This window comes from Pseudophryne corroboree, chromosome 2 (genome assembly GCF_028390025.1).
Source record: "Pseudophryne corroboree isolate aPseCor3 chromosome 2, aPseCor3.hap2, whole genome shotgun sequence".
Classification (NCBI taxonomy): Eukaryota; Metazoa; Chordata; class Amphibia; order Anura; family Myobatrachidae; genus Pseudophryne; species Pseudophryne corroboree.
The window spans coordinates 137,527,506-137,550,230 of NC_086445.1; the positions used below are offsets into that span (position 1 = coordinate 137,527,506).

A 22,725-nucleotide genomic window follows, 5' to 3' on the forward strand; every position below is an offset into this window, starting at 1 on the left:
CAAAGGTCTGTTGCCTTTAATATTGCACATTTTAATGTTTCCCACCTCTCCTGCACTGCTTCCAAGTTCCTCCACTCTACCAAAGAATCGCTTACACATTTTCCCATCCCTACAAAATCAGCCTTCCTAAAATCCAACACCTTTGTTTTTGTATGGGATGAGTCAGTCTCTGTCTTTATGCTGAACAATACTGCTTGATGATCACTGGATCCCAGGTTTTCACCCACTTTTACGTCAGATATTCTGTCTCCATTTGTAAGTATTAAGTCTAATATAGCGTCTTTCCGAGTGGGCTCCCTCACCAATTGGTGGAGGGATGGTCCTATATATTTTTGTGTTTTGGTTAATGGTCTTCTCTTGTTTGGTGACTTAATCTTTGGTGTATGAATTGTTACTTTGTTGTTTTTGTGTGTGGTCTTTACTCCCCACCTGTCCCTTAGGAATTTTTTCTTTTTCTTTTTAATGATGTTGTCTTCCCCTATTTTGAGTCTACTTTTGGTGAGTGTTTCTATTTTCTGATATTCCTGATCTTGCTGGTGCTTTTCCAGATGTTGGTGTGTTGAAATGATGTCTTGGTCTATTTTCTCTAGATCTTTCTCATGTTGTTGTATTATGATGCGTATGAGTTGCAATGAACAGTCTTTGAGAGTGGTGTTCCACTTGTTCATAAATTCTATGTTCTCTCTGTTGTGTGTGGGTACCTTCATAATCTTCAAACCCTTGGGTATCGTGTTTTCATCTAAATACCATTGGAGTGCAAAGGTGTCCCACCATAATTTGGCTTCTTGTTTCAGTAACCGCTCTAGTTGGGTAATATGTGTGCAAAAGTCTTGTCCTTTATTCAGTGACGTTGCAGTCTGTTCGAATAATGTGAATGTGAGTTTTGCCCTATCTATACGGTCATTTCGGTATTCTTGTATCTCCATATGTATGCTGCCGACGTGTGTGTGAATGTGTGTTCACCACAGCCAGTGTATTGAGAACGAATAGGGATGTACGGTGTCTTGTAATGAAGGATAATACAAGGTTGGGGATGTGTGCTGCAATCTCTCAGAGGACAGAAAACTGTTTTGTGATTGGGAGAGATAGCGCTCACTGGGGGACGGTTTGGGTTAGCGCTGCTAGACCTGGAGGTGTCCTACCTCCTTTTGCAGATATTGGAAAGAAAATGGTCAGCGCGCTCTGGGGGTGTGGATATCAAAGGGGAAGGGAGGGGAAGGAATGGGTGAGAAATGACAAAATGTCTAGTTTTGTATGGGAAGTGTCAGTGATGACTGTAAACCCTATGTACACAATGATAATCGTGAGACAGAATAAACTGTGTTTGTATATTTATTTTTGCTTATGTGAATCCCTCTTCAGGTGTGTCGTGCAGACCACCCTTTCTGAGTGTACCCTCCTGAATGGTACACTTTTACCCAGACCCTTACAGTCAATATGTCTAAATTACCACTATCAGGTGTGTCTTGCAGACCACCCTTTATAAGTATACCCTCCTGATGGTGTACCCTATTCAGAAGGACCCCAGCTGGGGTAAATGTGGGGTGTACCCTGGTGTGGGTCACCTTTACCATAGGTGTGGTGTGCCTATGTACTTCCGATTAGTCTCTGTTAGTTTGGTGCAAGTGAGTGTGACAGTTTGCGGCGTCCCGCCTGTCAGACTCTCACTGTTGTGCTCGGCTGGAGGTAGCGGGTGTGGGGCTGTGTAAGTCTCACTTACCGCCGGGGGCAGGCTGGTGCGCCTACCGCCGGTGTCTGCAGTCCCGTCCCGTGTCCTGCGCTGCCTCCGCGAGTCCTGTCTGTAGCTCCGGTCCCCGTCTCACTCACAGGCGTTGCCGTCTTCCTCCTGCTCGCGGATCCCGTCCGCTACTTCCTGGTGTCGGTGTCAAGTGCTGGGTCACGTGAACGGACGAAATATGTCCGGAATGGTGTATTCTCCCTCTCCGGCCTGAGAAGGGGATCTGTGGTATAATTGCAGGGTGAAAAAATCTGTGTAAGATTGTGTATCAGGTCTCCAACGCGTTTCAGCATACGTGCCTTTTTCTAGGATTACATCCCTGATACTCTGGATTGCTTTTAAGTTGATGTCTAATCAGTGATTGGTTGTCAGTGGGTGCCACCCTCTTTGGCAATGTAATGTTCCTTGTCCATCATTTGACAATAAAGTTCAATGAGATTCATTCAAAGTCTGTTCCATTTATCTGAATGACTGTTTGAATGTATGAATCTTAATATATGTATATTTAAACAGTTATATATCTGAAATAAATTAATAATAATGAATCATAAATAATGAATAAAGAATTTGCACAGATGTTCTTAGTGAATGTGCTAGATTGCACACCATAATGGGTTACAAATTTGCAAATAGCTAGAAAGTGTGCATGGATTAATGGTGAATGTCCACACATGTCCTTTGCTCAAATATGTGTGCTCCTGTGTTTTACATATCAGACGTCTGATTGTTATGATAGGATGAAAAGTATCCCTCACGAAGATAGTGTTTGTGTTCAATCTTCTATGTTATACCTTTAAATTACCCCTTAATGAATGATATGTTCCAATGTAAGTTGGTCTGTCCTCTGTTTGGATGTAACTGATGACCCATTTATTCTCCTTTATATAGAATGACCACACGGATTTTGATAAATCCGTGAGCCATAATGTGGAGGAGGGAGGGGGTCAATTTTTGATGTGAAATCTTCAAATTTATTTCATTACATCCAGAGTATCAGGGATGTAATCCTAGAAAAAGGCACGTATGCTGAAACGCGTTGGAGACCTGATACACAATCTTACACAGACTTTTTCACCCTGCAATTATACCACAGATCCCCTTCTAAGGCCGGAGAGGGAGAATACACTATTCCGGACATATTTCGTCCGTTCACGTGACCCAGCACGTGACACCGACACCAGGAAGTAGCGGACGGGACCCGCGAGCAGGAGGAAGACGGCAACGCCTGTGAGTGAGACGGGGACCGGAGCTACAGACAGGACTCGCGGAGGCAGCGCAGGACACAAGGGGCGGGACTGCAGACACCGGCGGTAGGCGCACCAGCCTGCCCCCGGCGGTAAGAGAGACTTACACAGCCCCACACCCGCTACCTCCAGCCGAGCACAACAGTGAGAGTCTGACAGGCGGGACGCCGCAAACTGTCACACTCACTTGCACCAAACTAACAGAGGCTAATCGGAAGTACATAGGCACACCACACCTATGGTAAAGGCGACCCACACTAGGGTACACCCCACATTTACCCCAGCTGGGGTCCTTCTGAATAGGGTATACCATCAGGAGGGTATACTTATAAAGGGTGGTCTGCAAGACACACCTGATAGTGGTAATTTAGACATATTGACTGTAAGGGTCTCGGTAAAAGTGTACCATTCAGGAGGGTACACTCAGAAAGGGTGGTCTGCACGACACACCTGAAGAGGGATTCACATAAGCAAAAATAAATATACAAACACAGTTTATTCTGTCTCACGATTATCATTGTGTACATAGGGTTTACAGTCATCACTGACACTTCCCATACAAAACTAGACATTTCGTCATTTCTCACCCATTCCTTCCCCTCCCTTCCCCTTTGATATCCACACCCCCAGAGCGCGCTGACCATTTTCTTTCCAATGTACGTCCTGATGACTGAGGAAGTCCACTTCCCAGTTGAGGACCCCCGGAATGAACACTACCAATATGGCTGGCAGATGGCGTTCCGCTGAACGAAGGATTTTTGATACTTCATTGCCATGCGGCATCGAGTGCCGCCTTGATGATTTATGTACGCCCCCGTGGTGGCGTTGTGTGAATGTACTTGAGCAGGCCGGTTCTGTACTAGAGGCAGGGCTAGTGTCAACGCATTGAACACTGCCCGCAATTCCAAAATGTTTATCGGGAGGAGAGATTCCTCCCTGGTCCAGCGACCCTGAAGAGAGTGTTCCTCCAGCACCGCGCCCCAGCTCCGCAGACTGGCATCTTTTGTCAGAGATACCCAGTTGGAGATCCAGAAGGGGCGACCCCTGCTCAGTTGCTGGTACTATAGCCACCAGCTCAGTGACAAGGAGACCTCCGGAGTCAAGGAGATCATGTGGGTCCTGATCCGGTGAGGCAGGCCGTCCCACTGGGAGAGTATCAACCTCTACAGGGGGCAAAAATGAAATTGAGCATGCCCTACCATGTCGAAAGCTGACACCATGAGGCCTAGTACTTGCATTGCCGAATGTATCGACACACTTGGGCGAGAGAGGAAGCATCATATCTTGTCCTGAAGTTTCAGGATCTTTTTCGGGGACAAAAACAACCACAGGTTGTGGGTGTCCAATAGTGCTCCCAGGTGCACCATGCTCTGAGCAGGGACCAGGGAAGATTTCTTCCAGTTGATGAGCCACCCGTGGGCTTGCAGGAATTGTATAAAAACAATAACCAAATATTGCGCTTTAGGCGCTCACAGTATAATAGTACACTTCCCTTAAGTTTTTTTGAAGCAGTAGATCTGGGGTTTTCTTTTCCTCTCAATTTTCACGTTATATGTGTTAGGTTCCTGGTGCTCAGAACAAGGGAGATGTTATGAAGTGAGTCCAGAGCACCAGGACGTAACGCTGGGAAAGGGGAATGGAAAGGGAATAGCCCCTGGCGCCCTATCTCCGTTGTCTCGCCCGTGCTGTCAGTACACTCTTGCGAGACTATGGTTGCTTGAGCCCATGGCAGCCGTGTTTGAAGGGCGGATTACGTCTGCCCAACTTCGATGCCCCCTCAGGTCTTAATGAGAGACAAAGAGTGTACCAAGACAGGGTGATAACAAGGAGCCCTCTAACTGAAACAACCAAAGCTAGGGGCTACTAACTAGCCTAAAACTAAATGTATGTGCGGCTTGCCGCCAAAGGAAAAGAACAACAAAGGAAATGCTGACCACACGCCGACACAATACTTTTGTGTCCTGGCGGTGACAGCATAAGCAGAACCCTCTGCAAAACACCAGTGACAGAAATAATAACGGAATACAGCGGCCTAGGCCGACGGACGCGGCAGAGCCGCTACTCACGGAACCGGTGCGAATACTGGCAAACGGACAGGAACTCCCAATGCTGCTGACACAGACTCTCAGAACTGGAGGACAGGCAGAATCCCAAACGACAGACCGGTGGACACCAAGAAGCCAGAAACTTGAACAGGCACAGGCAAAGGCACTGGACCTCAGGACAGGAACGCCTCACGGCAGGACACGGGATCAGACACAGGAATCGACACAGGGACTGACACAGTAATCGACACAGGAAGCAGCTCGACTGACACTGCTACACAGGAGCTCAGGAACTAGCAGGAACCAAGCTCAGAACTCAAGCAGACTGGAAACCTAGAAATATCACCAGCGTCTGTGAATTGCACTGAGCCAGCATATAACAGAGAGGCCTAATTAATAATATAATGCAGCTGCCCTGTTGCATGACTCCAAACTGACAAGATGCAATTAGCAGCCAGGTGAGGCTGAACACATGGGAACAAGCTGCAATTACACAGACTCACCAGCGGCAGCAACCAAGAGTATTCTTAAACAGAGCAACGGGAAATCCTGGCCTGCAAGACAACTTATAAACATAAAATAGGAATGAACCACTACCTGTGGTTCATAACAGTATCCCCTCCTAAAGGGTGAGCTCCGAGCACCCCATGACACCCACGGGGAACATGAACAGAAGAATAACATAAAATACCTAACCGACATGCAAAACAGGAATGAGCCACAGCCGTAGCTCATAACAGTACCCCCCCCCCCTTGAGGAGGGGTCAAAGGACCCCAAAATACAGATTATCCAAAACAAGGGATATAAAAAAAAACCTGACACACTGGTCTAACAGTCAAGAAAACAGAAACAAGCTGCAATCACAGCTTGTAACAGTGCCCTCCCCCTGACGGTGGCCACTGGACACAAGACAAGGAAAAAAAATATTTTTTATCAAGGCAAGAGTCAAAAATTATTTCTTTTTCTTCTTCTTCTTTTTACAAAGCTCTTTAGGTCTGACCAAGGTCATTCCCCAAACATTGTCTGAACTGATGGTACCACCCAGCAAGGCTGCGTTCAAATCAGAGACAGGTTTCTTACCCTTGGGAGCTGAACTTTCTGGCAAAGTACTCCTATTAGAAGAAGAATTCAGAAAAGCACATCCTGCAGTCAAAACAACGGGCTGAGACTCTTGTGCCGAGTTTACAGTATTTGGTGGACTCTCAGCAGACACGACGGGTGACTTAGAGGAACCTGAACCAATTTCTTTGGAACCATATCTTTTAATAATTGCATCACTGAATGCTGGGGGATCCTGAAGAATGGGATCTTCAGCTTTCATTAGGCTGGTCGCCCACTCAAAAGGCTCTCCTCTAAAAGAATAAATCAGATAGAGCACAAGGTTCTCTGAAGTGATGCCCAGAAATGGTCTAGACAACATAATAGTGTAATAGTGTTTGAAAAGCGCCAGAAATTGGGCTACGTCCCCATCAAAGATTATGGATGTTGAGATATCAACAGAGTCAGGATCTGTTTCCTTCCCATCTGACTGACTGGAGTGCTTTGCTAGGACCTGGTCACTATTGACCTGACTCGAGGCTGAGACTCTCTGAACCCCACCCGGGGCAGTGATTTTCTGAACCCCACACGGGGCAGTGACTTTCTGAACCCCACACGGGGCAGTGACTTTCTGAACCCCACCCGGGGCAGTGACTTTCTGAACCCCACCCGGGGCAGTGACTTTCGGGAACCCCGCTGGGGCAGTGGCCTCCGGGAACCCTGCTGGGGCAGTGGCCTCCGGGAACCCCGCTGGGGCAGTGGCCTCCGGGAACCCCGCTGGGGCAGTGGCCTCCGGGAACCCCGCTGGGGCAGTGGCCTCCGGGAAACCAGCTGGGGTCAGCACCTCGGATTCTTTTACTGGGACCGAGCCGTCGGCCTCCCTCTCCGAGTCGATAATTATCAAAACTTCTCCCGGGACTATGACTTCCGGGACTTTTGCTGAAGCTATAACCTTCAGCACCTCCACTAATGCTACGCCTCTTAAGTTCTTTCCTGGGGAAGCGACCTCTAGACCCTTCTTAGAGGCTGCGTCTCTCGAGACCCCACTTGGGGATATTACTTCAAATATCCCTTCTGGGGTTTTGCTTCTCGAGTTTTCTACTAGCACTATGGTTTTAGATACCCTTTCTGGGGTTGCGCTTTTCAAGTCCCTACCTGGGGTAACAGCTTCTGAGATCTCTTCTGGTATGGACACCTGAACTATAATATTAGATGTCCCTCTATAAGCTAGGGCATCAGGTACCGCTCCAGCACTCTGGGCATCGGGTACCGCTCCAGCACTCTGGGCATCGGGTACCGCTCCAGCACTCTGGGCATCGGGTACCGCTCCAGCACTCTGGGCATCGGGTACCGCTCCAGCACTCTGGGCATCGGGTACCGCTCCAGCACTCTGGGCATCGGGTACCGCACCAAGATCCTGAGCATCGGGCACCACTCCAAGACCCTGGGCAACAGGCACCACTCCAGGACCCTGGGCATCGGGCACCACTCCAGGACCCTGGGCATCGGGCACCACTCCAGGGGCTTGTAACTCTGCTTCAACAGGAACCTCAAGAGAGGAGAGAAACATTCTCTTTTGATTCCTGAAACTATAATGGGGCTCCCTTGCCCAAGGACCCCAATTATAGGACAGAGAGCTTTTTAGTGTGGGTTGTGTGACAAGTACCTCTGCCACAGTAGAGACAGGAGTAGGTCTTGTATCCTGACTCAACTTGGCCAGAGGGCAAGACTCGTCACCACACTTTGGCTTGCGCAATTCACAGGTCTGCAGATAGTGGCCTAAACCCCCACAATATAGGCATAAGTTTAAGTTTCTGCGACGCAGACGCTCCTCTTCTGAGAGCCTGGGCCGCAGAAAAATTGTAAACCTTTTCTCTTCAATTAAACCAGAGGATTCTCTTGTCACCATACTGTGAACAAGAGTCCCTTTAGAGATAGATGTACTCTCAACGACTTCTGGCAAAATGAGCAAGATTTTAGTCAGAAGGTTTTGCAGTTGCTTTAGGGATTGCTGCAAAACTTCTAGTCGCTCTGGTCTCAAAGCACTGAAAGCAGAGTTCAGGGCTGAGAGAGATGCCTGCAGGGCTTGCATAGTAGATATAGGAGGATTTAAAACTAGACAAGACAAGGCAAGACAAGACAAGACTAGACAAGGCAAGACTAGACAAGGCAAGACTAGACAAGGCAAGACTAGATTTTTAAACTAGACAAAACAGGACTGGATTTTTAAACACCGGACTGGATTCTGCACACTGGTTTCTAGACAGGACTGGATTCCAAACACCGGATTGGATTCTGCACACGGAATTCTAAACAGGACTGGATTCTAAACACCGGATTGGATTCTGCACACTGAATTCTAGACAGGACTGGATTCTAGACTAGACACTGGACTGGGCCAAAAAAGAAAAAAAAAAGTTTTATTTCTTTTTTGTGGTATGGCTGGTGATAATGTTAGATTCCTGGTGCTCAGAACAAGGGAGATGTTATGAAGTGAGTCCAGAGCACCAGGACGTAACGCTGGGAAAGGGAAATGGAAAGGGAATAGCCCCTGGCGCCCTATCTCCGTTGTCTCGCCCGTGCTGTCAGTACACTCTTGCGAGACTATGGTTGCTTGAGCCCATGGCAGCCGCGTTTGAAGGGCGGATTACGTCTGCCCAACTTCGATGCCCCCTCAGGTCTTAATGAGAGACAAAGAGTGTACCGAGACAGGGTGATAACAAGGGGCCCTCTAACTGAAACAACCACAGCCAGGGGCTACTAACTAGCCTAAAACTAAATGTATGTGCGGCTTGCCGCTAAAGGAAAAGAACAACAAAGGAAATGCTGACCACACGCCGACACAATACTTTTGTGTCCCGGCGGTGACAGCATAAGCAGAACACTCTGCAAAACACCAGTGACAGAAATAATAACGGAATACAGCGGCCTAGGCCGACGGACGCGGCAGAGCCGCTACTCACGGAACCGGTACGAATACTGGCAAACGGACAGGAACTCCCAATGCTGCTGACACAGACTCTCAGAACTGGAGGACAGGCAGAATCCCAAACAACAGACCGGTGGACACCAAGAAGCCAGAAACTTGACCAGGCACAGGCAAAGGCACTGGACCTCAGGACAGGAACGCCTCACGGCAGGACACGGGATCAGACACAGGACTCGACACAGGAATCGACACAGGAAGCAGCTCGACTGACACTGCTACACAGGAGCTCAGGAACTAGCAGGAACCAAGCTCAGAACTCAAGCAGACTGGAAACCTAGAAATATCACCAGCGTCTGTGAATTGCACTGAGCCAAAATATAACAGAGAGGCCTAATTAATAATATAATGCAGCTGCCCTGTTGCATGACTCCAAACTGACAAGATGCAATTAGCAGCCAGGTGAGGCTGAACACATGGGAACAAGCTGCAATTACACAGACTCACCAGCGGCAGCAACCAAGAGTATTCTTAAACAGAGCAACGGGAAATCCTGGCCTGCAAGACAACTTATAAACATAAAATAGGAATGAACCACTACCTGTGGTTCATAACAATATGCATATGAAAAAAAATACAGAATATACACCCCGATCCTCGTGTATTATTGTGAGGTATAATTGATATTCACACTATATAGTTCCCCATAAGCCAATAGAAAGAATGACGGGGGATCCCCCCTTCCAACACACTTACAACAGTGTAGAGGGAAACACACGTGTAAAGCTGGTCTTTATGATTATTCATTCATCACCACGTGTGTAAAGAATACCGGGGTTGCCCCCTTCTTATAACACTCACGATTTTGCTGATATATAATGTGCACATAAAGTGGGTCTTTTTTCTTCTCCACGCCTTAATCTAGAAAGGCCATGCACTTTTCCTCCAAAAGAAATGTATCGGAGAAGGATGTTGTAATAAAGATCCTTTTTAATAACAAACAAACATCAGATAAAAGCAAAGGATGATCATACCCAGGTGGATAAAGGTGATAAGATGTTGTACAGAAATAACGGGGCCCCGTTAGTCTGGTCTCCTTTAGTTCCCACAAGGGTGCGTCTAATCGTCCAGTGCAGGCCTCCCCACCAACGCGTTTCGACCCATACCAGGGTCTTTGTCAAAGTATGAGAGTTACCTGCATTCTAGTCCTTATATACCCCCCTAATAAAACACTCATTTCAGGTGTTCTCCATAGAGGACATTCACCAGGAATCTGTATGAATACTAATCTAAACATTCTTCAATCTCTCTATTCCCTATACATAGTCCCGGACCGCGGGTAAACTTCCGGCCTTTCGATACCGGTAGTGATGCAATCACCCCGCTCCACGTCTCCTTATGCTATCCAGGGATTCCTCTTCCTTTTCTCTTGTGGAAGTGACGTCATTCCGCGGCGTCCAGCCGTCTGCTGATCGCGCCCCCACCAAGATGGTCATTCCGGTACTTCCGCCTCTGCGATGACTCACTTCCTGTCCCTCCGTTCTTTGTGTATTGATTCCCCCAGTCCGGATTTTTTAGTTCCTTCGTATTAGGTTTTTTTCTTTCATTCCATCTAGAACAAAGTTAGTGTATAAGAGACGTATCCAGAATGTCCAATAAACAAATTCCCGATACTAACATATCATTAAAAAATCACATTAAATCTAACAATTCACATAAAGATTATAAAAATTATAAAAATCATAAAAACCACTTAACCTCAAAATCTTGATTTAACCCTGCTGGTGCCAGAGTTTTAAAAAAAAGCCCTTTATATGACTTGCATATGATGAAGTCCGACCAATGTAGAATTTATCACAGTCACAAACTATGGTGTAAATTACATTTACACCATAGTTTGTGACTGTGATAAATTCTACATTGGTCGGACTTCGAGACCTCTTAAGGTCAGACTTGGAGAACATTTGAGGAACATAAGAAATGGGCTGGAGATGCATTCCTTGTCGGCACACTTTAAAACTGTACATAACTGTTCTGCAAGTCATATAAAGGGCTTTTTTGGGATCAAACATATTAAGCCCACAGAAAGAGACAAAAATACTACTGTTCGCCTAGCAAAATCAGAAATGCAACTTATACACACATTTAAAACTCTGGCACCAGCAGGGTTAAATCAAGATTTTGAGGTTAAGTGGTTTTTATGATTTTTTAATTTTTATAATCTTTATGTGAATTGTTAGATTTAATGTGATTTTTAATGATATGTTAGTATCGGGAATTTGTTTATTGGACATTCTTAATACGTCTCTTATACACTAACTTTGTTCTAGATGGAATGAAAGAAAAAAACCTAATACGAAGGAACTAAAAAATCCGGACTGGGGGAATCAATATACAAAGAACGGAGGGACAGGAAGTGAGTCATCGCAGAGGCGGAAGTCCCGGAATGACCATTTTGGTGGGGGCGCGATCAGCAGACGGCTGGACGCCGCGGAATGACGTCACTTCCACAAGAGAAAAGGAAGAGGAATCCCTGGATAGCATAAGGAGACGTGGAGCGGGGTGATTGCATCACTTCCGGTATCGAAAGGCCGGAAGTTTACCCGCGGTCCGGGACTATGTATAGGGAATAGAGAGATTGAAGAATGTATAGATTAGATTAGTATTCATACAGATTCCTGGTGAATGTCCTCTATGGAGAACACCTGAAATGAGTGTTTTATTAGGGGGGTATATAAGGACTAGAATGCAGGTAACTCTCATACCTTGACAAAGACCCTGGTACGGGTCGAAACGCGTTGGTGGGGAGGCCTGCACTGGACGATTAGACGCACCCTTGTGGGAACTAAAGGAGACCAGACTAACGGGGCCCCGTTATTTCTGTACAACATCTTATCACCTTTATCCACCTGGGTATGATCATCCTTTGCTTTTATCTGATGTTTGTTTGTTATTAAAAAGGATCTTTATTACAACATCCTTCTCCGATACATTTCTTTTGGAGGAAAAGTGCATGGCCTTTCTAGATTAAGGCGTGGAGAAGAAAAAAGACCCACTTTATGTGCACATTATATATCAGCAAAATCGTGAGTGTTATAAGAAGGGGGCAACCCCGGTATTCTTTACACACGTGGTGATGAATGAATAATCATAAAGACCAGCTTTACACGTGTGTTTCCCTCTACACTGTTGTAAGTGTGTTGGAAGGGGGGATCCCCCGTCATTCTTTCTATTGGCTTATGGGGAACTATATAGAGTGAATATCAATTATACCTCACAATAAAACACGAGGATCGGGGTGTATATTCTGTGTTTTTTTTCATATGCATATAACGTGAAAATTGAGAGGAAAAGAAAACCCCAGATCTACTGCTTCAAAAAAAACTTAAGGGAAGTGTACTATTATACTGTGAGCGCCTGAAGCGCAATATTTGGTTATTGTTTTTATATACTTGTCTTGTGGAATTGGTGTGATTCCATATTCAAATATTGTTTAGGCTGCAACATAATAGCGCACCAAGGTACCCCAAACTCTTGCATTTTTGCTTGCAGGAATTGGACCGTCAGTTCCAGATGACATAGGAGGACCACTGGAGAGTTCGCCAGGATCAACAAGTCGTCCAGATACGGCAGTATCCAGATACCCTGACGGCGGAGTCAGACCGAAATGTAAGTCCTGGAATTGAAAATGTAGGTTGCCAATAGCAAACTGCAGGTATTGCTTATGCGACACTGCACTAGGAGTATGCAGGTAAGCATCCCATATGTCCAGGGACACCATATAGTCCTTGGGCTCCAAAGCCAGAACAATAGAGCGAAGCGTTTCCTTACGGAATTTGGAAAGTTTCACATATTTGTTCAAAGACTTGAGATTGAGAATAGGTCGAGAGGACCCATTTGGTTTCGGGACTAGGAACAGCGTGGAATAGTGCCCCCTGCCTCTCTGAGCCATAGGCACCAGTACTATCACTCCTGTATCCAGGAGAGATTGCACCACCAAATGGAGAGTTTTTGCTTTTACCTGATCCAAAGGGATGTTTGGTGAGCAAAACTGGCGAGGGGGGACGTTTCTTGAAAGATGGTGTATCCGTGAGTGACGACTTCCCATACCCAGGCGTCCGAAGTGGTCTGTAACCACGCCTGAGCAAACCGTAGAAGTCAGCCTCCCACCCTGGGATCCCCCAGGGGCAAGCCTGCCCAGTCATGCTGCAGGCTTGTCTGTTTTGGAAGCAGGCTGACGGGCAACCCAGGCACGTTTAGGTTTGGGCTTAGAGGTTTTTGGAAGTGCGATTCTGTTTCGGGTACGCCTGACCCTTTGCTTTACCTGGAGGTCGAAAGGTACGAAAGGAAGTACTCTTAGCCTTCGGAGCCGAAGGAGAAGTACTAGGCAGACATACAGTCTTTGCTGAAGCTAAGTCAGTAACAATCTTGTTGAGATCTTCCCCAAAAAGAATGTTTCCCTTAAAAGGGATCACCTCCAAGGTCTTTTTACAGTCCAGATCTTTGGACCAGGACCGCAACCTGAGGATCCGGTGAGCCAAAATAGACGTAGTAGACGCTTTGACCGCCAGGATATCTGCATCAGATGCCGCCTTCTGAATATAATTAAAGGCTGTAATAATGTATGAAAGACACTGTCTAGTATTATCTGGAAAATCAGACGGTAGTTCTGCTTCCACTTCCTGAACCCAGGCCTCTATAGCCTTAGCAGCGCAGGGGGCCGCAACAGTGGGCCTATGCACAGCTCCAGCAAGAGTGTAAATGGACTTCCAGCAACCCTCCACACGCTTATCTGTCGGTTCATTCAGCGAGGTGACGGTAGTGACAGGCAGAGCAGAGGACACCACCAGATGCATTACTTGTGAGTCCAACGGCGGCGGTGTTTCCCAATTTTTACTTAACTCTGCAGCGAGGGGATAACGAGCTAGCATCTTTTTAGACAGGGAGAATTTCTTTCCTGGATTCCTGACGAATGTCAACCAAGCGGTCAGAATGAGGTAAAACTAATTTAGTAACCTTCTGATGTTTAAACTTATCTGGTTTCTTAGAGGTAGCTGGAGGCTCTTCGTCTTTGAAGAATCAGCCTGTTAGCCTCCAAGAAGTCAGGAACATCCATTTGTGTCAGAGATTTCCCATCAGAAGCATCTGCATCAGTGTCTGAAAGGTCAGTGTAAGCGCCATCTTCATCGGATGAGGTATCCGAAACATGTGTGGATTGTGAGGAAGTAATGGCCTGTTTAGATGACCCCTTGGTCTTAGACGGGCGAGAGTCAGGATTTTGCTTAGCCAGAGACTTATATAATCGCTGTAACTGAGAAGACAGAGTATCTACCCATGGCGGATTGACTGCAGGGACAATATGTGGCTTTAATGGCACAGGAGGGCCCATAGGGGGCGCAAGCCTAGTTACTAGCGTAGTCAGTAAATTAGTCAAAACAGCCCAAGGTGGGTCTTAATTTGCCCCCGTTGCTGCAGACTGACCAGGAAGTATAGAACATCCAGTACCTGAACCCTCAGCTGCTATGTTTTCCTCCGAGTAATCCGTGGCATCAACACTGCATGGTGCAGGATCAGCCATAGATTGACCACCCTGTTTAGCAGACATTATATATAAGCGTAACCTTAGGGTGTAACAGTACAATATAAGCAAACAAATTACCTGACAAAAAAACCCCTGTATAGTGTGACTACAAGGAGAGCACAAACATTTAAGGATTTAAGAGGTATAAGGTGACTGAAACACACAGAGAAAAATACCCAAGTAGTATATCCTGTGAAACACTATATTTATGAGGACCCTGATGCACTTAGCCCCCTCAGGGTACAGAATATAGGGATAGCAATATGTGTGGGATACACGAAATAGAGATCACACAGCAGCTATTGGCACACACTCAATCACATATACAATGCAGAAATTATTACAGACAATAAAACTGCACTGGACTAGCAATACTAAGTACAACTGTACCACTAAGTAAAGCTATATAGGTATATAGAAATACATCCAGTCTTTACTGTGCATTGTTATATCACATGGTACTTGTACTAAATATCCCTGTAGTAATGCACTTGTTCTTAATTAACACTCTCTAAATGACATGTAGAATACTTAAGTGTCCTGTAAATGCACAGCGCTGATGATGCAGGTGGCTTTACAGAGGAGGCATCACCCAGCAGTCCCAGAATCAGCTCAGCATGTTGCGGTGGCGCCAAAAGCTGACAGGGAGTGAGCGAGACAGAGAGATGCAGCTCCAGGGCGGGAACATTTACTGTAAATGACGCCCAGAGGCTGGGGGAGGGGCTACAGGTCAGAGCCTTATCCCCTTGCTGGACTTCACCACCGGGTACTGCGGGCCTCAATAAAACAGATTATAGGAAAATCTGACCTGTGCCCCTGCCCTGGTGGTCTAGTGGGGTTCCTGTACCAACACAGTGTCCACGCCAGTGCGCGCGGCCCGTCTCCTAATGGCCGCGCTGGATCGCGATTTGCAGCGGGTCCCGCCTGGGGGACCTTCTTACCTCCTCCCCAGATGTGGCCACGTGATCCCGGAGAGCTGCGCGAGTGTGTGTGCCTGATGAAAAAGACCGGAGCCCTCCGCTGTAAGTACCCGGCAACCAGGGCGCGGGAGTATACAGCGCCGCTGGGGGAGGTGATGGAGCTGCAGAATGAGATGTCAAACTGACATCTAGCACTAAGAGTGCCTGTGCTGCAGCCCTTGAAGTCTTCTATCTTCTTTAAAAAGCTCTTTTCAGGGCTGCTGGAGCAGCCCTGCCTGTTAGTGTCCTGCACTGCAGGTACTAACTTACAAACTGAGCTCCTGTGCACGGAGGCGGGGTTATTGAGGAGGCGGCGCTGAGCATCTTGGGAACAGTCAAAGCTTTTAGCCTGTTGGTGCCTCGGATCAAGATCCTACTCTACACCCCGATGTTATCCCTGTGGAACCCACTGTACCCCGCTGCAGAAAATAGCTTTCAAAAGGCACTGGGGGTGATTTGGCACCTCTACGATCATTTACACAGACATGCGGGGGGACACCCAGCACAGGGCTAGTCCGCCACGCATGTCTGGATCTGCCTCCCTACCCCCCGCAGGGGTGAAAAAGCATTGCACGGCAGGGATGCTTTTGCACCCGGCCGAGTAGCTCCCTGCCTGCGCAGCTCCTGCGCGCTGGCAGGGGGCTACCTGCCGCCTCCCGGATCGCAGTGGCTGCGTGCGACATCACGCAGCTTGCGCGGTCCGCCCCCCCCCCCCCCCCAATGGTCCGGACATGCCTGCTTTTCCCAGGCCGCACCCCGCCAACGGCGTTCTATTGCCGTTGGCACGGCACCTCCCACCCTCCCAGCCTGTAACATGGTAGTAAGGACCTGATTGGCTGGTACTTTATCTCCGTCCGGGTTCGATATGTAATACTGCCGCCAGGAATGCCGAATATCACTATCCTGACAACGGCATCCCGAGCGGTGGAACGCTGGCAGGGTGGCGAGCGCAACGAAGCCCCTTGTGGGTTATATCCTCCCTCTATCTCCCTCCATAGCTTAGTACATAGACCCCCTAGAGCAGGCATGTCCAAACTGCGGCCCTCCAGCTGTTGTGAAACTACATATCCCAGCATTCCCTGACACAGTTTTGCTGTCAGAGAATGCTAAAGCTGTGTCAGGGCATGATGGGATGTGTAGTTTCACAATAGCTGGAGGGCCGCAGTTTGGACATGCCTGCCCTAGAGAGAAATACCTGCCTTCGGCCTATTCAGACCTCTGGTCAGCCAAAAACGGATGAACAGTTGTTGCCACACGTGGCTGTATGATGTTGGTGTACCAACTAAAACAAATTATGGCAAAAGAGAACCAGTCAAGAAGTCTAAAGCCCAGTACCCACGGGCCGATGCAGGAGAGATGTGTGCTCAGCGAACCGCTCAGCACACATCTCTCCTGCCGCTCAGCACAGCGCGATGTGTGCTGAGCGTGCGGGGGGAGACGGGGGGGCCGCTCATTTCACCCAGCGGGTGAAGTGAGCGACCCGCTAGATTGGCCTGCATGCAGGCCAATCTAGCAGCAGCGATAGCGATGTGCGGGGCCGCGCATTGCTATCGCCGAGGGGGCTACACACGGAGCGATCATGCCGATATTCTAAGCAATCTAGTCAGATTGCTTAGAATATCGCTCCGTGAGTACCCCCCTTAAGACAAATCTGCAAGGTCTGCTTCCAGATGCCATGCCAACTATTTCCCTGTTCATGCAAACACGTGTTTTAACCAAAGCGCACTCACTCTCATATCATTGTTTGTATTAGTAACAATAGTTTAAAAACAAAAGACAGTACCTTAAAACAAATTCTTCGAAACAAAGGCAAAATCACGGCATCAGTTCTGCTCAGAAAGGCAAATTATGTAATATGCAGTACTATGGGCGCCGGTCTGTTGCCTAAAGTGAGCGGACTGTAGTGACAGCAAATTTTATTCACTTTTACCAATGCTTCTTAACAGCTATGGGGCACAATTCCAGCTAAGACCCTGCCACATTATTATAATTAAATTAACACAAGCACAGCAGTAAAATATAATGCCAATTTGTTTTAAACTAAATCATACCATTAATAATCAAACATTGCACCCCTTGTAACAACAGTAAATATTACATGGAGTAACTGGGATATAGGGTCAGCTGTAACCATCTCCTCTCATTTATTTATAACTACGATGTTCCCATGCTCACCTTCTCTGTGTGCAGTTTCAGATTCCGGCTTGCTGATCCAGTGTATACACTACAATAGGGATAAATTCACTACTAAGGGATAAGGATGGAGGCTCTCTGCCGCGCTGCCCCTTGGGACTTGTAGTCCTGTACTTGCCGTTTCCACACTCAGTACATGGAGGCAGAACTACACCTCCCAGCATGCACTGCGACACTAGCTCTGGGTTGGTGATACAGCTGATGGAGTGTAGCTGGGTGATGATGGTGGCTCCGATCTCCTGCTGTGCGGGCGGGCGCAGATAGATAGACCCCGGCGTTCGTTGTGGGCTGCTGGATCTGTGTCCGGCCGTTTCCCTGTTATCACGGGAATAAGCACCCCGCCCGCCTCCTGATCCCGGACAGTGCTGCTGTGTTTGCAGCGTTGTCATGGATGCGGGCTGGGCTTGCACACATGAGCAGCGGCAGCCCGGGGAGGAGGAGCTGGTTCTGTGATCCCTCACAAACACATATTCGTTTTTCAAATAGTCCACTAGAAGTCTGTTTCAGCACATTGGAGGGCGTCCCAAATTCTCGTGCAATTTAATTTCTTTGCAATATTAATAATATTTCCGTTTGTTATTATTTTATCAGTTTTGGAACTGCAGCAAATAAAAAGGAGGTATGTCCCATAGCACCTGTTCCTATTCAAAGTAAAGGGCCCAATACACTAGAACGATAATGCCCGATTTCATCCAATTTCGGGCATTCGGAACGATATATCTGGTGAAATCAGGCATTTTGGATGTGTCTCCGATCAGTGCGTCTTCCCGTGAGGGTCGTATCGGCTTCCCTAGTTGTTAGTGCTGCACTCGTGATATGTCGGTTCCCGCAGGCATGGTTGGGATCGCATAAGATATATTGCATGCAAAATGTACCAAATCGTATGGAATCACTCCCGGGAAGCTCCCGGGAGAGTTCAAGGGTAATCGCCTCCGACTTCAGCCTCAGACATATCGCTGAAGTGTATGGGAGCCTTAAGTATTTCACAAATTCTGTAACAGATCATGTTACTGTTATGTGACACTGGCGTAATTATGATTGCAGCACTTGTCAAAATCTGTTGCTCACTGTTTTATCTTATTTTATATTATGTTCAATTCTAATTTTACATCTGTTTTATATCTGGGATGTACACTAGTCAGGATCCTGATGATCACAATGCTGCGGATGCTGACAGTGAGTATTAGGGGTTATAGGGTTAGTTCTAGGGTTAGACTGTGGGAGGAGACGGTGGTTTTCATTAGATACGCTTGGGAATGTGGGTAACAGCAGCTGCAGAAAAGTTTACTTTTGAGAGCATACATGTAAATAAATAAAAAAATGACACACACGTTTGTTTGTTTGTTTGTTTGTTTGTTTGTTTATTTATTTACAGTTTATTTATTACCAGTTATTTATGTAGCGCACACATATTCTGCAGCACTTTACGAAGAATACTTGGCCATTCCCAGTGGAGTTTACACTCTATATTCCCTACCACACATACCCACTTGGGTTTTTGGATTATAGGTGGAAACTGGGGCACCCAGGGGAAACCCACACAAGTATGAGAATATACACACTCTACACAGTTAGGGCCGTGGTGAGAATCAAACCCACGACCTTAGTGTTGCGCGGCAGTAATGTTAACCATTACAACATCTGTACTGCCCTACACATGAGACAACCGCATTTCTCAGAGCACAGTCCCAATGCCTACCCAGGGTCGGTGGTTGCCCAGGGGCTCCTGCACTGCCAAAAACATTACCCTGATTGTGCCTCTCTGATCGCAACCCCAGTCTGCACCAAATCCTTGGCTGGATACTTGCAGTGCCGAAGATGTGGCCCAGATTTATTAAACCTTTGCAAGAGATAAAGTGGAGAGAGATGTGGCACAGATTTATTAAACCATGTAGCCTATAACATGACAGGAGTTGATTGGTTGGTACTTTATCTCTCTCCACTTTATCTTCCTCCAAGCTTTGATAAACCTCCCGTTACATATGCTGTGGTTGCTAGTGTTATCACTATGTTTGATGTGTAGCACATCAATCCTAGCGACGTCACTAGCGAGCTATGAGTTACAGTAACACACTTGTGGTGGCTGTGGTAAGAGCAGAAAGCCCTACTTACCACAGATTTCTCTTCTTACCTCAGGATGGTGCAAACAGTAGTCCTTGGTAAGTGCAGCCTGCGGGCTTACCGCGGTTATCTATACTTACAATAAAGTTGTAATGGTTGTGTCTGTACATAGGGCCTAATTCAGACCTGATTTCAGCAGCAAATTTGTTCTCTAATGGGCATAACCATGTGCACTGCAGGGGGGGGCAGATATAACATGTGCAGAGAGAGTTCGATTTCGGTGGGTTATGCTCAAACTGAAATCTAAACTGCTGTGTAAAAATAAAGCAGACAGTATTTACCCTGCACGGAAACAGTAGAACCCACCAAAATCTAACTCTCTCTGAATCTGTTATATCTCCCCCCATGCAGTGCACATTGGCCCTCATTCCGAGTTGATCGCTCGCTGCCGTTTTTCGCAGCATAGCGATCAGGCTAAAAACCGGCTGTTTTGCGCATGCGTATGGGCCGCAGGGCGCACGCGCCAAGTACTTTCACACAAAACTAAGCAATTTTACACAGGGGCGAGCGACGCTTTCCAGTCGCTCTGCTGATCGGTGTGTGATTGACAGGAAGTGGGTGTTTCTGGGCAAAAACAGAACGTTTTCCGGGAGTGTGCTAAAAAACGCAGGCGTGTCAGGCTAAAACACAGGATTGGCTGGGGAAACGGGGGAGTGGCTGGCCGAACGCAGGGCGTGTTTGTGACGTCAAATCAGGAACCAGTCTGCAGTGATCGCAATCTAGGAGTAGGTCTGGAGCTACTCAGAAACTGCAGGAAAAGATTTTCGAGCAATTCTGCTAATCTTTCGTTCGCACTTCTGCTAAGCTAAGATACACTCCAAGAGTGCGGCGGCCTAGCGTGTGCACTGCTGCTAAAAGCAGCTAGCGAGCGATCAACTCGGAATGAGGGCCATTGTTTTGCCCATTAGAGAACAAATTTGCTGCTGCGATCAGGTCTGAATTAGGCTCATAGATATTTGTTTTGAGAAATATACTCCTTGGGACTGTATATAAACTATTGAGATAAAAAAGAAAAAATTGCAGAATTTTTATCTGTCTGTTCTTTCCGGCATCATTCAAAAACTATGGCATGAATTATATAGCATTTTTCACTATTTTATACAGTAGCTTAGTCACCTATAAAGAAACTGAGGTATGTATTATCTCAATATTACTTAAGGGAGAAAAAAGGGGAAAAAAGACGATTGACACTTGGTGCATGCAGTGTGCAGACAAGTCCAAAATGACTATATGTATATAAATATATTTTTTGGGGACAAATATACATCTGGGGACTATTAATGAACTATGGAGGCAAAAAAAAATGTTTTTATCGAAATTTGCACAGGCTCCTAAAGTCCAAAATGGCTATATGTATATAAATATATTGAATATATACATACCCAGAACACAGTTATATATGTATTCATGAATAAATAACAGTTATATATGTATTATAAATAAATAACAAATAACATAATGTATTATAATAACATAAATAACAAATAACATAATGTATTATAATAAAATAATAAATAACAGTTATATATGTATTCATGTATAAATACAAACATATATATATATATATATATATATATATATATATCTCAAGATCTATTTCACAGGAAAATTTGACTATATGTTAATTACTAGTCAGGCTGCTTATCTTGACTCATGCAGTTGCAGTATGCTGTACATGTCAATCCAGTAGCTAGCGCGCCAAGACAAATACTACATATTATAGAGTCGCTGGTGATGTTACTTGCAACCTTTCAGTTTTACTGTAGGTTAAGTAGCAATGGATTTGTGTTCTACAAGATAATATTTGTTTGAATAAAGTTAACTTAAGGCCCATATAGACGGGCCGATGCACGAGAGATGTGTGCTGAGCGAAACGCTCAGTACACATCTCTCCCGCCGCTCCGCACAGCGCAATCTGTGCTGAGCGTGCGGGGGGAGATGGGGGGGCCGCTCACTTCACCCAGCGGGTGAAGTGAGCGACCCGCTAGATTGGCCTGCATGCAGGCCAATCTAGCAGCAGCGATAGCGATGTGCGGGGCCGCGCATCGCTATCGCTGAGGGGGCTACACACGGAGCGATCATGCCGATATTCTAAGCAATCTAGTCAGATTGCTTAGAATATCGCTCCGCGAGTACCCCCCTTTAGACTGGACTGTGATACTGATTGCCCCTTGAATTGGATTTTGTGGTTTACATAAAAAAAAAAGAAAACTGTGGATTAATGGTTATCATAGTACTATTGCAAGGACAAATGCTCAGGGCTGCAGGCATAGATCTCAGGACCAGCTGTTTCTCCCATGGGCAGCTATACGTGGCCCCAAGCATCTTTTTGTGTTAATCTCTATAGGAAAAACTGCAAATATTGTTTATACAGACATTTTGTGATCAGTGTCTACAATATAAAAATACATCACAATATCAGGTGCCACTATCTTTGTAAAATTAGTTTAGCTGAACAATAACAGACATCCACATGAGCGAAGACGCAGACAAACTCTAGTTATATAACTGTATGAATTGCATATTTGTTAATAAAATTATACTGAATCAGGTTTAAATAGCTGTTATTCACATCATTTGATCATTGTTTCTTTGCTGTGCAGAGGGGTAAACATCAGTTTCCATTGTGTACCAACTCAGAGAGGATGGAGATAAGCTATCTTTCTATTGTTTTAATAGTACACATTTTGCACCATTCTGTTGCACAAGGGCCTTATTCATGGTTGTAACTAAAGCAAAAAAGCAAGCAACTGGGCAAAACCCTGCTGCAATACAGGTGGGACAGATGTAACATGTGCAGAGAGCAGGGCCGGTTCTAGACCTTGTGGTGGCCAGGGCGAACGTTTCCTTTGCCCCCCCCCCCGAGATGGCAAAACATT

General features: G+C 46.4%; 1 protein-coding gene across 1 annotated transcript in view; it reads right to left on the reverse strand.

Moving 5' to 3' along the window:
- KATNAL1 (katanin catalytic subunit A1 like 1) overlaps nucleotides 1–18,154 on the reverse strand; it is a 241,402-nt gene extending 223,248 nt beyond the window's left edge. Inside the window, exon 1 of the mRNA XM_063951747.1 lies at nucleotides 17,708–18,154. The gene's annotated coding sequence lies outside the window, so the exon portion shown is untranslated. The remainder of the gene's footprint in view (nucleotides 1–17,707) is intronic.
- Between the last annotated feature and the right edge of the window lie 4,571 nt (nucleotides 18,155–22,725).